Genomic DNA, 16,808 nt, shown 5'->3' with positions numbered 1-16,808 from the left:
AAAGGCAAATTCTTTTTCCACATTCTACAGCTGTCCATAACCCAGCGCAAGGCAGAGAAGCACAAGTTTTGAAGCCACTCAGAGGTCTAATCACATTTGCAAGAAAGTAAACAAAGATACAAGCCAAGAAGCAAATTACAGCCTTTCAGCTTTAGCAATTAGCTTCCACTCCATCCTTTTTGATAGATGGCACTTTGATATCATTACTGCTGCTAAACCAGAAGTGAAAGCTTTTTAAGAATGTGTGAAAAAAGCCCTAACCTACACCTTTCCTAAAGCCTACCTGGTCCTTAGTATTCTTTCTGCAAGCAAAACAGAAAATAAGTTTGTCGAAAAAAAAAAAAAAATAAAGTGTTTAAGTTAAAAGATGTTTCCAAAGAAATTAATATTTTATCAAAAGTCATCTAGCAGAAGAGCACAGAAGGAATTGCAGATTAACAGCTGAAGAATTCATACAGCATTTGCTCCTCAGGAGGAGAGAGGATGACAACAGATTCAGACATCAACACGCAAACTATGGCATTTCTACCACCAAATATCTGTCTGCACCCTGTATTTAGATCTTGCAACATTAGATGGCACCATAACACCTCTATGGAGTACAAGGGCCTTCCTAATCCTTGATGGACTCCGGCGCAAATTCTAGCATTACTTTATTGAATTTATTACCACCCCCACGTGGTGACATGCTTGACATTTTCTATTGTTCATTTGAGAATTTTCTGCAGCATCTTGGCAGTGTTAGTTTTTAGCAGGTGTAATAAAACTCAAGAAATATAATCTAGCAACTGGCGTTCCACTTTCTAAAAGTGATTTTTGCCTCTAATTCCAGCTTCATCCAGAAATACTTGACCAAAATACACAAGAATTGAGAAACGTCTTTTAATTCCTGCATTCAGTTTTAACTGAAGGGAGTCTTGATATTCATTTCCCAAAATATTAGTGAGCTTAAAAGGCAAAGATATTTTATATTTTAGAGATATGTATTGTTTGAAAGCTACCAAAAATGTTTTAGGAAAGGTAAGGCCATCATAATTAGCAATACCAACTGCAGCTCAGCAGCTAATGATCACAACAAAAATTATGGGTAATGCATAGGCAACAAAACGAAGCAACTGGTACACAAGTCTGGTATGAAATACAGAATCACAGCCTAATTCTTAAGTCAGACTTTTAGGTACACAGGAAGCCTCACACGCTCAGTCCTTGTCATTTGCTGTCCCTAATTTTAATTCTTTGAAGCACAAAGCTGCTGGCAATCATGGTATTTAGAAGATACCAAGTAGGCAGAAGACACCCATGGGTGCAGAGATCACACGACGCTGCTCATCTTCTGCCCTCTCAGGAGCACATGAGGGACTCTACATATACATAGGAGAGCTTAAGAAAAACCAAGCACACACAGCACTGTTTCTATTAAGGAGATCAAATCACACTTGGACATACATAAGTAATGGAAACCATTACAAGGCCATCAAAATCAGCAGAATCCTTCCCATCTTTTTGGAGATCCAAAAAAGGCAAGTTGCCCAGTGGAGAACCTACAAATTGCTCTCCAAAAGTCACTGCACAGCAGGCACACAACCATTGCTGAAGGTGCTAGTAATGATAAAAATAAAGATACAGCAGTTTCTGGATGAGGTGTTAAGTCCTAGCATAATGCCAGATGCATGGCTGAAGCATTCATGGTCAGCACAGAGAGATTAAGGGGGTTTGTTTTAGCTGCTGAGAAGAAAGGGAGAAGAAAAAAAAAAGGACATCCCTACTGAAGTGCTGTGCCAAGTCACCATCACAGTACCCAATACTTTGACCTCTTCCTTAAGTAATGAATTATGTAAACTTTCAGTAGCAGAGCACAGTTTAAGTTTCCTCCCTTGACAGTCGAGTGTCCCCGACTGCCTCCTAGGCAGAACCTACAGATTTGCCTCTGCCAGGCAGCCCACGGCAGAGCCCGGCCCTCCGGGGAGCCCCTCGCGTGGCCGTGGAGCTGTTACAGCTCTGACACACACAGCTCCTGGACATACCGCCTGCTCGCTTCCTCCACAGCTCCGGGCTTAGACAACAGGTCTCACATTTGGCCCCAAAGTCAAGTTTTAGAAGGTTTTACTAGACTCCGATGAGTTGTGTCTTCAATCTCTGGGGCAAAAGGCAGATGGAGATGAGGGAGAAGGATCCATCTCCAGGCTTAACAGCTGGGGATCTCTCAAGCTTGGTTTTACGATACAGAGTTTATGAACAACTGACATCCCCATTTACCTCTCTGTTGTTCCTTCACTTCGTAGCACCAGAGTTAAAATTCCAGAGCTATGCTTACATGTTCCTAAAAGGAGCTGTCGCTCCTCACCCCCTCCTTGCTGATAAAGCCTCTTTTCATCAGACAGTGCAGCTCAGCACAGCAGCAGGCCAAGAACAGCAGTGGCTGTTTTCCTAGCTGCATTGCTTCGGTGTGAGAGTCGTGGTTTTCCTTGCCCAAGAACTAGTCATGAAAACTTAAGAAAACAACCAACGACAGCAGTCCAAACTGGGAGGAACAAGCTGTGTTAAATTCACCATTCTGCAAGGCAAGGTCACAAAACCAGACAACAAAGTTATCCCGTGCTTTTCAGAAAGGGTCATCAATTGGGGCAATGCACCCCATCAAGGGAAAGCTCATTAACATAAAGGATGGTGTGATTATTTCAGTAGAAAGCATGTAACACATAGGAGTTGATTTTTGTTATTAAAACCAATTTGCAGCACACTTGCTAAAAGGAACCTCTGTACCCAGTCCAGGGGGTTGGCACCCCCACAGTCAAGCCTCAGTTTGTGCGTATCATGAAAATCACACCACCTTGTGTTGCAACTTGGAGGAGAAAAGATTTCTCCACAATGATGCTGTTTGAATAGTTTCTGTATCACTGTCTTCTGAATTTTCCACTTATTATTCTGGCATCTGAAATCTAGCTGAGCAGCCAAAAAGAAAGTCACAATATTTAATCCTTGTGTGTTATTTTGATGAAGAACATCAGCTCTTTCATGAGAAGTTTTTATACTTGTTTTTATTACCTTGTTAAAACATCGATTGATAGTGAGAAAATATAAACCAGCAGGTCACAGAACATTAATCATTTAAAGGAATAGAAATTATTGTCTAGGAAAGAAGACTGCCAGGGCAAGTCTTACTCTGTTTTGTAGTTTTTATTTTTATGCAGTTGAAAAAAAATGCATCCTCAAGTCCAGACATCCTATGTTCACATCCAATTACCATTGGAAAATACACTGCAGAAATCAGAAAACTGAAGCAGAAATCTTCACCACCAGAGAGCACTCACATTTAGGATTTCTCCCACCTGACAAACACTCCAGTCAAAAATAAAACTGTTCTTACCGAGGAAATGATGCAACTTCAAATGCACTCAGTACAAATAAAGAAAAGAGTTAGTTGGCAAGACTTGGAACCCATACTCCAAAACAACATCTGCAGAATGCAGACTGTTAAACAAAGGCACCCTACCATGCAATCGCCACGCCAAATGCTGCAATTCAAATTATAAAGGGAATTTCTAATTAATCATTTACATGGTAACTCCTCTGTACTGAAAGATAAACAGAAACTCCTCAGGATCACAGACAGCAGGCAGCACTCTGCAAGCTTATTGCTATTTCTAGAATCCAGCATAATTTCTGAGATAACCTCTGCCAGGTACGAGGGGATCAGTTTGCAGACAGGCTGGGCTTCGCTGGGGTGTGAAACGGCTCTTCTGAAACACACTTTGCCAGCCTCTCCCTCCACCCGTCTAATATCTGAGGAGCAGAGCAACTGCTGGAAAAATCATGTCACCAGTTGTCTCATTTTCTGTTACTTTAAGAGAGCTGAAGTTTTGCTTTTGGTATTATAGATCATTTTCTCCTCGGAAAAGACTTTCTCCCATCTGGAACTACTCCTTTCTCACCACTGATCACAGATGGACATCATATTCTGCTTTACACACATGCAGACGCACTAAAGCGTTCCTGCATTAGCAGGTGCTCAGTAAAGCAGCTTGGTCTCAACCTCTTCCTGCTCCCTGATGCTACACAGATGCTCCAGAAACAGAGCATCTTCATGACAAGAAGTCACAACACAGCCATCAACTGAAGACCAACTTTCGGTTTAATTGTACAGCAATGGCTTAAAGTAAAAGAAACGTCAACAAAAAAAATCAAAAGCAAATAATTCAGGCCAGGGAGCGCTACAGATGCATCAGCCTGTACTAGTCAACAGCTAACCTAGTACCTCTGAAGGTTAGAAGAATAAAAGCTGATGGTTTCAAACTATTAGCTATTTCCAACCTACTCATTAACTCCAAAGCACTGCTGCTTCTTCTTCCTTCCTCCTTTGCGCACGGGAAGAAGAATGACCTAGCAGTTGCACACCTCTCTGGCATGCAGAAGAGGGACAAGTCCTTCTCCTGTTGCAAACACCCCATGCGATCATAGTGATTTTTATACTATGAAATATATACATTAAAAACCCATTACTGCAGGCTGTGACTCCATTCTCATTGCATACACACATGAAGACATTTAATTAAAACTTGCATTCATGAAGAGATGTACATGGAGAGTCAAGGATGGGCCTTTAGGATGTGTTCACTAAGGAAGGGAATTTAAGTAGACTTCTGGCAGTGAAATCTCATTTACCTGTTTTTAAATGCAAGAATGTATAGCCCGCTGTGCTGACACAGAGGAACAACTATTCTTCTCATGCTTTGGGAAGTAGAATGACTTTGCTTAAGCACACTTCACCCTGCCTGTGTGTGTCAGACAACTGTGCCTTTTATATGCGATACCAGGTCTCTCTGCTGAGAATTCAGTGCTACTTAAAGACTTTATTTTAGGTAAATTTTAAAATAAACTCAGCTGTCAAGCACAAAAGAATGACTTTAGAGTCTTTCAGTAAATGGCTCACGAACTGTATTATAGCAAATCATCCTCATCACAAGAGAACTCAGATAAACAGGATTTGCGCTGGCAGAATTATAGCTAAAATATTCTTGTTGCACTTGGAAAAACAGACCAAAAAACTGTCCAGTCAGTATTACCCCCCTGTGCTAGGAAAACAATTCAAGTCTCTCACGATTCTGAATATGCATGTCTACAATATTTTGATGCATCCTCAGGGCCAGAAAAACTGGAATTTAAGTTCCTGCCCATTGTGCATTTAACGTGCAGGTGACATTTTTGCTTGCAGTTGTCCTGCATGGATTCAGTTTTCAGAGGTTGCCAGTTTAACAAAATAGGAAATGCCATTCAGTGCACGTTCTGCACCACTCCTTTCCTGTACAGAGGGAGCAGAAAGGGCAGGGTGAGGAATACTTCATTCATCTGCAATTTTCACAGTCAACTTTGGAAGTAAGATTAAAAGAGTCCTTTGTAATGATGTAATTTTTTTTCAAAAGAAAATAGTAAACTATAAATGACTGGTGCCATATCTTCCCCAACAAATTAACATTTAAGCAAACTGACTGTAATTTGACGAGGCTGATTCAGCTCCAACACAGCTGACCCTTGAGTCATCCACGCAGTTTTGTAAACCCACTTGGTAAGGTTGGGGTAAAGGAAAATGGAAGATGGATGCTAAGCTCGCTCTAATGAACACTGAATAAAGGCTAAAACTGTGAAATGCAGCTAGCTAGAAATGTGAATATTAAAATCCTTCTCCTTAAACATGAAGTTAAATTACTAACCTTGCACTGAAAAGATGCCAAACCACTAAACATAGGAGTCACTGAACTTTTGTTTCTATTTGCGTCAGACAGACTGAGCTGTCTCTCCTACAGCAGGGAAGCACTGCATGCTCTTTTTACATTTCTAGAAACATGGCAAAAGGTGCAAGAAGACTTGAAATAGATAAGACAAAAGAAAGTCCTTTGAAAAGCTTCCAGGGACAACATAATGCTTTGTGGTTTTATTCCAATCCACATGTGAGAGAGTTGCTATTGAGCACAGACAGAGGAAAGAAGCTTGCTCCTGATTTCTTTGCATAGAGCAGTAAAATACATTGACGCTTTCCATGTGAAAATTCTGGCTGAAATCCTGTAAAATCCTTATGCAGTAATCATACTAATCATACTACTCTGTTTTGAGCAGGAGGTTGCCCTGAATGCCCTCCTGAGGCTGAATTATCCTATGATCCCACATCTAACCAGCAAAGAGCAGAACAGGCTTGGGATAGCAACAAACAAGACTGCGGTTTACCCGTAATCTCTAATTTCTTAATCTATCAACTAAAACCACATAATCTATACAAGCATAGTAAAAAGAAAAAGAAAGCTCAAAAGTCAGGTAGGTTCTTCTTTCTGCTCCGATCACATGTGAAGTCAATTGAAGCATGTATGCAGAAGAGCCTAGAGCTTGTCAGTTAAGAGAACTAACTTAAATGAGTAAGACTGATAAAACTTCTGAGGAGGAAGAAAAGGTGGAAGTAATCACTCTGTAAATACATGGGTAGATGAATATCATCTTGACGTGTAGCCAGGAGAAAAAAAAAAATACACAGGCCCATACAAAAGAAAAATGGAAATTATTTACCCTGGCCAGCACAGGCTTGAAACTGAAAGCTTGCTGTCAAGGCCGCAGTCCTGGAAGAGCTTTTCAACAGAAGTTGCAAGGACTAGCAAGCTCTGCCGGGTATTGCTGAACTTTAGGGATGTGTTTAGAAGATTTGGCTTCCTGCACTGACCAGCAACTGACTTAATGATCCATTATGTTCCTTCCACTCTGATAGTACAGCATTCAGGTACTAAAAAAAAACCCAACACTTTACCTTCATTCACCACCTCCTCTTTCCAAACCCCATGTCCATATTAACTGTAGCCTGCCACACCATGATTATCTCAGCCTTCAATTGCGGGAATTCAGCCTCGTTCATCAGTTTATACGCCACTGTGTTAAAGGGTGTGCTACCTTCAAATGTATCAGTGGACAAAATTGCAGCACAAAAGGCAAAAACCAGACTAATGACTGGTGGTTGGACAGATCTGCATCATGCAGAAGATACAGTCTGGTTTCATTGCCCTGGTTCACTGGTGTGTGAATTCTGCAATGGCAGGTTTCTCTGAATAGCGTCCAGGCAAGGACTCGCTTGTACTTCTGAATAACAACCTTTCTTTCAAGGGATGCTGAAGGAACTATAAAATCCTGTAACCCAACAGAAAGATCAAGAAATATGCAGAAAAAAAAACAGAGACCATGACTGATACTCTGTTACTTCCTCCTAACTTCTCCAGTAACTTCAGGAAAAAAGCCATTCACATTGCTGCTGATGACCCTGATACAGCAGCATCCTTGTACAAACATAACCTGAAGCCACATCAGCAACTGTACTGATGATGACTTTTAACCTTATCTTCTAAGCCATCTCTTTCTTACACATACATTGTATACTATACCACCTTCCCAATTTTCTGCATACACTGCACAATTAACAATCTGTACTGATGTGTAACTACACGTTTATTTATTCCACAAGCCTAGGTGTCAAGGTACAATCACAGTATTTCACAGGTTTTCTTTGTAGATGCTTGAGAGACTCCTTTTGCAGTCAGCTGGCCATGAGACACTGGTGTTCACATGCTTCATTGTCCTGCTGTAAAGGAATATTCTGCATTTGTTAAGCTCATGCCCAGTGCTGATCTGTGAAAGCTGCTGGAGTCTCCTGAATACAGCATTGTTTTGATACAGGGCTCAAAACCCCCAAGAATCATCTTGCAGTACTAAGATACAGTACACCATCTAAAAGCACTCCAAAAGGCTTGCCTAGTGTTTTGGTAACATTAGATCTAAAATAAAATCAGATGCCTTACTAACACAGGCCATGCAAATAATACAATAATGAAAAATATGCAAATAATGCACAAATATTACTTATGTTTCCACATAATTAGGATTTCTTTTAGAGTTGTTGCAGTGATGTGCACCGTGTCACCTAAACACAAATATTGAGTATTGTCACATTTTAAACCCAGCCAGCAGCCAAACACCATGCAGCCACTCACTCACCGAAACCAGGACCAGTAGATAGTCCTTGAATAGGACTGTTTGTTTTCTGGCCATGAAAACAGGCAGACTTCTTTAGGCATTTATGTGTTTTACAGCATATTGTGACTTAACACAGCTCTTGTGGGTTTGGCTCATAAACTGTCCTAGCAGCACATTAGATTACCAACTAAGGGCTTCAGCAGGCAAACTGCTGAGTCCCAAAGCAGCAGATGAAGATACTCCACCCACAGCTGCCCACCCAGCTCCTCTGCCAAAGATTCCCTTCTGCCACGTCTGCTGAAGGGTCAGTGATGGTCAGCCACAATCTGGATTTGGGGTGTGCGAGATCATGACCAACTCCATTCCCTGCGGGACAGACACCAACACCTTCAGCCAGCTAACATAAAGTAAGAGTCATAAGCAATGGAGGGGAAAACTAAGTTTGGAAATCACAAAGCAAATACCTTTCAACACAGTATGTCCATTAACTATTCAGGCTGAAAGAAAGGCGTTTTTCTCATGCTTCCTTGCAAGAATGTCTACTCAGGAAAAGCTTCCCACTTTTTGGTCACAGATTTGGTTCAGGTTTGTTGTGGGACTTTCTTGTATTTTCTGTTTGTATTGGAAAAGCTTCATGTTCCTAACAGCAATTTGAACCAGAACTGCAGTGAAATCCTGTTTTCACCACCTCTCAGTCTCTCCCCTGTTAGCAAGAATAGAGCAGAAGGTGCCCTGGAAGACAAACCCTTAAGCCCTACAGAAACAAGATTAGTATGCATATCAGTGCTGAAAAGGCCCAGTGAATACACAAGGTTTGTTCTTCCAATTAAACAGCAATTAAGATTTTACTGAAAGTTTGGTTTGGAAAGAGGGGTTCTTGTTACTACAACAAAATGTAGCACTTTCAGCCGAAGTTGTGAGTGTGACTGACCTGGCAGATTCAGCATCAGGATCTTTCTCTCTCACTGAAAGGACAACTTTGAAAAGGGAAGAAGGAACAGAACAGGGAACTCCTCAAACATCCTTGTGGATATGGAAGTGCAGGGTAGGATAGGCAAGATAAGCAAATGAATTTGCACAACAGTTAAGTACTTTATTTGAATTGAATAACATCTGAGCAGTAGGAGTGCTGTTATTTATGCATTCATCATTCATTGCAAAAGGACTGAATTTCTAAATGCACTGTTAAACAATGATAATGCAAGGGGAACATGAGCAATATGAAAAAAGACTTAAATAGTTTGATTATTAAACCAGATTACTTTATTTACATGCTCCTTGTTTTATCGTTTTAAATTATCACCAGAAAGATTGTGTTCATTTACTTCCTGTAGATTTTACATACTTTTTCTGTCCAGATAGCTCCCACTCAGTAGCTGAAAAACTATTCAAATAATATTGTGAGACAGCACAAACACCACTCAATTAATAAGTAAAATAGCTACAACTGATCTTCCACAAGCCAAGATGACTTTGACCACACCCTTGCATTTTTAATTCTAGGCCAGTAGAATTCACAGCCCTCTGAAACTATTTAAAACAGGATCTTTTCCGACTACATACCAGCCAAAGAGTTCTAGCAGGTTCCTACTTCTGTAAAGTATTGTTCGTTAGGTAAAATTAGTGACAATCACCAAAAGTCAGAGCAATGCTAAACTGCCATCAGTTTAATAACAATGTTTTGCCACTAATTATTTACTGAAAGTACAATTTTAGCCTAGACTGGTGGTCAAGTGCTTACTGTCAGCTTTGGCAGATCTAATTACTCAAAACCAACAGCACCGCATAAAACTGCACGGCTGCTTATTTCCAGGATTATCACATTCATTTTTGACACAAGTAACAAAGGAGTTGGCCCAGTTTAATGCAGGGTGTTAGATGAAATGACCTCCACAGGTCCCTTCCAAACAACATTACTCCATGGCTATGACATACATGTTACATCTTCAAATAACGGCTGAAAGTAATTGTTATTTCCTGGAATAGCAGCACAGGCTTTCAAATTCATTTTGCTATCAGCCTTATTTAGGTTAATTTTTTTCTAGAAATCAGTTTAGTTAACAGTTCAGAGCTGACTATCCTCCTCCCAGTGCAGCTATGGTTCTCTCCTCCTCCTGTGAGCAATCAGCTGCTAAGCCCTTGCAGAACAGCAACACACTGGAATGAAACACAAATAAATACACTTTGAATCAACAAGTCTGCAGTCATAAACTGTCAATCTCTTTACACCTTTTAAAAATATATATGAAATCATCTACTAGATAGAAAAGATTTTTTTTTTCCCATGTTCTTTTTCTACGGTTTTCAAGTTAAGAGATTTGTGTTACCCTTCTGACATTCGCCCCTGCTGCAGAAGAGACGAATAGATATCTCAATACTTGCGCAGTAGAAATAATACAGATCTTACTGAATAAGTAATAATTATAAACTCAGAAATGTTGTCATATCAGCTTCCCAACGCACTTAGTGATCATCCTCCAGCAGGCAATAACAAATGAGGAAAATGGATCTATTGCCAGTTTTGCAAAGACTTCTGAAAACAACAGTGCTTCAAGTTTCCCAAAATATTTTGATTTGTTATTCAGAAAGCACTGGCGATCCATACATTTAGGTGTCTAGTAGCAATCCATAGTGGAATACAGCTGCCAACCATTATATATCAGCACAGGCGTATCATTACTTCAGTTCTATAAAACCCATGTAAAATGCATGCTTATTCAACGAGAAGCAGCAGCAAAGCTGACATCCTCACCCCAATGTGGCCATTTGTTAACTAAAGAAATTCTGTTCGGATCTGGCTCAAGCATAACACTGTTTTCCACATCTATTAATGAAAGAATTGAAACCCACAAATTATATTACCCTTATTACTTGCATTTTAAATATTTAATATATTGTAATGCAACAGTCATTACTACATTACTGTGTGTACACATCCAAATCCACACTGAGTATAGTATTTCCATTGTATTTTTACCTTTTTTCATATATTTATATATACATATATATATGTAAAACTAACATTTAAAGTTTATATTTACACAAGGTTCCTCCTAGTAAATATTGCACACACTCTTCTGGCCTGCTCTTCTAAGTGAATCTGATGAATAAAACAATCGCTTATACAATCCAGTAAGAAAATGCATTTATAGCTTTGGGATACAATGAAATGGTTTGGTGGACTTGCAGATAAGGACAGGGTTCAAGCGTTTCATTCTCAGCACTTTCATGCAGTGCCAACAAAACCGCTACAAATCCCGGTTTTGTCAAAAGGAGAGTGGAATGTATTTATGAAATAACTCTTTTCCTCCTAAATATATTCAAGAGAGTCTTACAGGAAAAGTTATTTCCTGTTCGCATCTTTGTCCTTTGAGAAAGAGAACAAAGGAATTTGACACTTCATATCTACACTCCTCTTGAGCACCCATTCTTTGGCCTTTTATCTGGAGTACAGACTTGCATTAACAGGTAAGGAAATAATCCTATATACAGAAAAAGCAGAAGCTTTGATAAATTGCTGCTACAGTGCATAGGTCATTAATGCTGATAAGCAAACACCAGGAAATAAGGAGAGTTATTAACACCGTATCTTCACTTCTCTCAAAGTTCCAGGTCAGAGTAGATAAAAAACAGCTAATTATTTCTTCTATTTTCTCAGTGCAAGCAAGCTTCATTTTTTGAAGCTACCTGCTTGTGTAGTGAAATTTCTGTCTCAGTCCTAGAAGAATTACAGTTCAGCAGTGAAAATGTTTGATGATTCTAGGAAATGGGCCACACAAAAACCCTTCTAAACTGCCCAATAACCTGATCTAAGAAAAATCCTTTCCTTAGTCCAAATCTGTGGATGCAACCTCAAGTAAGACAGACCAGGGATCCAAAACAGTTTAATACCACTTGAAGCGTCGGTTCACCCTGAAAATGCCTCATCTGGGCTGCGGCTTATCCGATTGCGGAGAAGAGAACAAAAGATACCCACCAGCCAAAGCAGTGTGCCAGGACCAAGGGTTCCTGTGTGGCCTCTGCAAACACTAAGTGGAAGCCCTAAATCAGAGGATCAGTATGTTAAAACAAGCCTGTGCAAGCAGCCAGCAGTGATAACTCACGATTTCCCCTCTACCACCTAGTGCTGCTTTACCAACCAGTGCCATTCCATAAATTCTTTACCTCTTTTTTGGTGGGGAGGGATGGGAATGAGGAGAAGCAGAGAGAGAAGGAAGGCTGGGAGGAGATAACAGAAAAAGTGTAATTCCATCAGCTGGAGGGTTTGTTTCCGCTTTTAGTTTAGACAAGTCAAACTTTTATTACTGTCCTTCCAGAAACCAATGGTAACTGTTCATCATAATAAACATCTCTACTTCTTCTAATTTATCCTGTTTTAAATACAGAGAAACAAACTAGTTTATAGTTATTAAAAGCCTGCTAATATTTTAGCAAGTCATATCAACATTTCCTTGTCTTTACTGACTGCATCTCCTCCCACTGCATCCTTGAGCCTCATGAATGTTTTCTAGAAGCACGCTGAACTGGTGGCTGGTACCACGCAGCGCATGTAGTGTCCTCTAATCATCCTCCACTGCTGATCCATGACCTTGCAATTTACAGCACATTACTCATCTGTAAATGAATGGCTCAGCATTTTGTAAAATTGGATTTCATCCATTAGATGATCTAGGCATCTACAGGAGGAATACTACCTCCCCGATTTGTGCCCTCAATGTTATGAATCTTGCTTTTATACAAAGGCTACCACTGTACCATCTTTGTGATCCGCTGCGGGGAGTTTCTTGTTCCACAGGCCAGATGATGCAAAGCAGCTCACAAGCACGGTGTCTGTGCTAGCTCCTTGTCAAGCAGACGATTCGCCAGCCACACTGCCTAGCATCTGCAGCAGTCCTGGGAGAGGGATCTTTCTCAACAGGTCTTTCACAGGGATACTCCCAGAGCTCTCCAACAGACCACATTCTGCACCACACACGATGGCTGGTCCCATAGGGCACCTTAACATAGGCCAGGTTACATTTTGTTAATTTGAGCAGCCCTGCAGGATGAAGCCAGCTTGCCAAACCCCACAGAGAGCAGCACTTGCATTCCCAGCCTGCCAGCACTGCGTCTGGGTTAGCCACACAATGCCACAAGCCTTCCACTAGATACCTACATTCAGGCAGGTGAAATTTTGGGGTTGATTCATCAGCTGCATTGACCAGGTTTCCACTGATTATATAAGGAGCTCTTCACATCACTAGCTCCTGTGTGGTGTCTACGCTGCACAAGTGGGGTTCACCTCCTGCTAGGAGATCTCTGCAGCTTCTTCCCTGGGGTCCCTCCTCTGAGAACACGGTGGCAAAAGGCCAAAGCCAGCTCTGTGTAGAGCCACCTCAGCTCTGCAGCTTCATTAAGCAGAGCTCCACAGGGTGAGAAAACAGTGATATGACTCCCTGGCCTGAAAGCAGCACGGGCACATTCTCCCAGCACCACACCTAGGCTGCTGTGCCAGGTCAGAGCTGCCTCTGAATGGAGCTCACATACGCCTTTATCAATGGTGTGGTTAACGTGCAACCAGGTCATCCACTCCGGGGCAACCAAGTATTAAATGTACAGGAAATAAAACAGATATTACTAAAATTAAATATTAACTGACTGCTGCTTGACTGGCTTTTTTTAAGTCCCCATCTCCCTCATTAAGTAGGGAAAGAAGATGCTGCTAACACCCAGGTGTTACTGCCAACATAAAGCACCATTTCAGTTCAAACAGCATAACAGTATATACACAACATGAAACATTACATCCACAAACTAGGGAGACTTTCAGAAATTTGAGATTCTTTTTGATCATTTATTGCTGACCTCCTTACTTACGGATCACCCCCTTCCAAACGATGGCAGTATTTGTATTCCTGTTTTAACTGGGTTGGTGCAGATTGCTTTGCTCCTGAAGTCCCTTCCTTGGTCTGCTTCAACTTTGTTTCCAAAGAGATCTCAAAGGAGAATACGTAACTAAGCTCCACCGGTATGAGCAGCAAGGTGAAACTGCACTGACCGTAACACACTTCTTTCTTTCATAAACTTTCTTCTTGTTAACAGCAGCCTCTGCAGGGCAAACTAACACAACTGTATGATACCATGGCCTTCATAATACACTGACCAACTGTTATTGTACAAACTACTGTACATCACACACCATATAGCATCTTCAAAAAGTGGACAGAAGTGTACGGCTGGTTATTTAAACACAGGCTCTTGCTGCACTTCTCAGTTTCTCCACAGCATTGATTGCTTTTTAAATGTGTAATTATAACACAAAAGCTAAGATGAGCATGTGTGATGCTTTCATTACATGCTAATCAGATATAAGCAGTATATAACAAAGGTATCATAACGTGGTACTTTAAAAGCTTCTAAACTCTACTACCACGCTGGCCAAGCAGTGGTACCCATTTTCAAATTACAGCTTGTTGAATGACAATTACTTCAACACCACTGCAATTACTGAGGCTGTTATCTTCATAGTTCGATCAGAAATAGCAGCTGTGCAGCTGAGTGTTATTTGACAGGTTTTGTAACTATTAAAATGACCCAGAGAAATAATCAAAAATTCACAAGGGACCTATTCCTCATATTCAAACTGAAAGTACTGACAAAATATCAAAACAGATTAAAGAACCGTTATTAAATCAATGGCATCAACCCAGTAACCTACATTAGCAGATTGCAACCCTTTACAAGCCATTGCTCATTTGTAATAGCACCTTTATTGCTGCTTCATGAAACCTGGAACTGGCTCACGGCCCCCTCAAGTTCCTCCCTCCTGTTGTACCCAACCATAATTTAAAAGAGGGAAAACTGTCTTCACACCACAATTTCATGCAACGAAAAGAGAAGTCCAGCTAGGCTATGATTTTTAGCCCTGGTCAGCCAAAAGTCAGGCAGGTGGTCTGAGTTGGTGTTCCCATCATTAAATCCCCCCAGGAAGTTCACAGGTTCACAAGGAACATTGAAGGAATGAGTTAACCCCCAGTGCACAGACTTGGGCTCAGAACAGCAGAGCAAGCAGTTGCTTGTATACATTAAATTAAGCAGTAACTAACCCAATTCAGCCAGCACACACAGATCTATAGCAGAAGGGGCAATTCAGGAGCAAAATGAGCTGTAGTGTGAGCAAAGACAGTTTATTAGCTGTGACCATGGAACTAGCCAGACAAGCAAGTGGGATTTCTGGCAGAACCACTTACCACAAGGTATTATTTCAGCTATTGACAGATTATTCAGTAAGGCATCCAAACAAAGGTCTGTTTCAAATCAAAACGTCTGACATTATAGAAGGACACATGCTGCCAGGCACTCCCAGGCAGAATTGCATTTACAGGCATTACCGCCTTCACTGCTGGCACTCACAATCTATAATCATAATAAAAAGTAGGACGTTAAAAGAACAAGCATACTGTATAGATCCAAAGGAAACGAATACAATAAAAATAGCTGTAAACGAGTTCCAGTGACCTGTGGACCACAAAATTCTCTAAGCAGAAAGACCTGTACCTTCCTCCATAGCAAAGTAAGTCCATGCCAGGCTGGTACCTTCAATATAAGGGGCGTAACTTTGAAAATCAACCCCTCAGCCAGTTTGTCCAAGGCTTGTGCAGTGGGTCTGTCATCAACTCACTGACTTCCTTCATCCCTTTAGTGCCTCATAAACCAGTACTAAATATATGACAAGCATTCTGACCATATAATACTAATCTGATATTCCCCAACACGACAGCTAATGTCATCTTGCAGACAACCATAAAAGCTTTGAACAGGAAAAACACTTTTAAGCAAATTCATTCCTCTAGGATCTCCTTCAGGATTGTTCTTACTTCTCAGGATAGAGGGATCTTCGTGCCAGAGCATTCTCTACAACTGCTCCTGCCATGCTTTCCCTGGGCCAGGGAGGAAAAGTGCAGATGGATCAGGAGGGGTTGGGTGAGGAGCTACCTCTTACACCGACACCCACAGCTGCAAAGAGAACAGCAACTGAGCCCCAGGACCACCTTCAATCCCTGATCACCAATATGGAAGTGAAAGCTGGAGAGCTCGGAAAAAACCCAAAGTTTATGCTCAACACAGTAGTGAAACATCCTCTACAGTTCATACAAATCACAGAATGACTTAAGAGGAGAAAAAGGAAGTAAGTTTCCAAAACAGGACTAGACACTAAAACTCCAAGATGCACTGACAAGCACAGACAAAAGCCTTCACTGCTCCTGATACAATCTAGCTCTCGTCAAGCTTTGCTTTTCCAGAATTTGAATGTGTGAGGAAGAGGTCAAGAATGAGGAGCTGCTCTCCAGAACCTTCCCTGGTGCTGCACTAAGGCACAGTTTATCCAGAACTTAAAATGAGGCCAGGATCTTGAGAAATCCTGTGTCTTCTGTGTACTTCAGGGATCACGGAACGTTTTCAGTGCCAGACCTCCTGCTGCAGCTGCGCAGGACACGAGCAGGGCACTGGCCCTTGGAGTCACCCGCCCCCCTGTGCTCAGTGTGTTCCTGCTCTGCCCCACAGACCTTCTCACCCCACAAACGGCTTCTGCTGTCACCTCTCTGAAAGTACTCCAGTTTATAGTATCTTCAGTCCAGTTTATAGTACTTTCTGGGTGAATTTTTGGAAGACATACAAGAAAGCAGTTTACTATCAGAAAACAAACATACAAAATTCTGTTTCTATTGAAGCCTGCCCCCCTCCCTGCCCCCCAATAATATCAAATAGTTTAAGGATTCCCTACATGGAAATGCAACTAGCACAAGGCTTAAAGGTCATCTCAAAGG

The 16,808-nt window shown here is 41.2% G+C and overlaps 1 protein-coding gene across 1 annotated transcript in view; it reads right to left on the bottom strand.

The window, feature by feature from the left end:
• MYO1D (myosin ID) overlaps positions 1 to 16,808 on the bottom strand; it is a 164,343-nt gene that overhangs the window by 128,083 nt on the left and 19,452 nt on the right. The gene's annotated exons all lie outside the window — the stretch shown is intronic.

This window comes from Tyto alba, unplaced genomic scaffold, assembly GCF_018691265.1.
Source record: "Tyto alba isolate M040663 unplaced genomic scaffold, T.alba_DEE_v4.0 Super-Scaffold_12, whole genome shotgun sequence".
In the NCBI taxonomy this organism is placed as follows: domain Eukaryota; kingdom Metazoa; phylum Chordata; class Aves; order Strigiformes; family Tytonidae; genus Tyto; species Tyto alba.
This window is presented reverse-complemented; position numbering and strand designations above follow the sequence as displayed.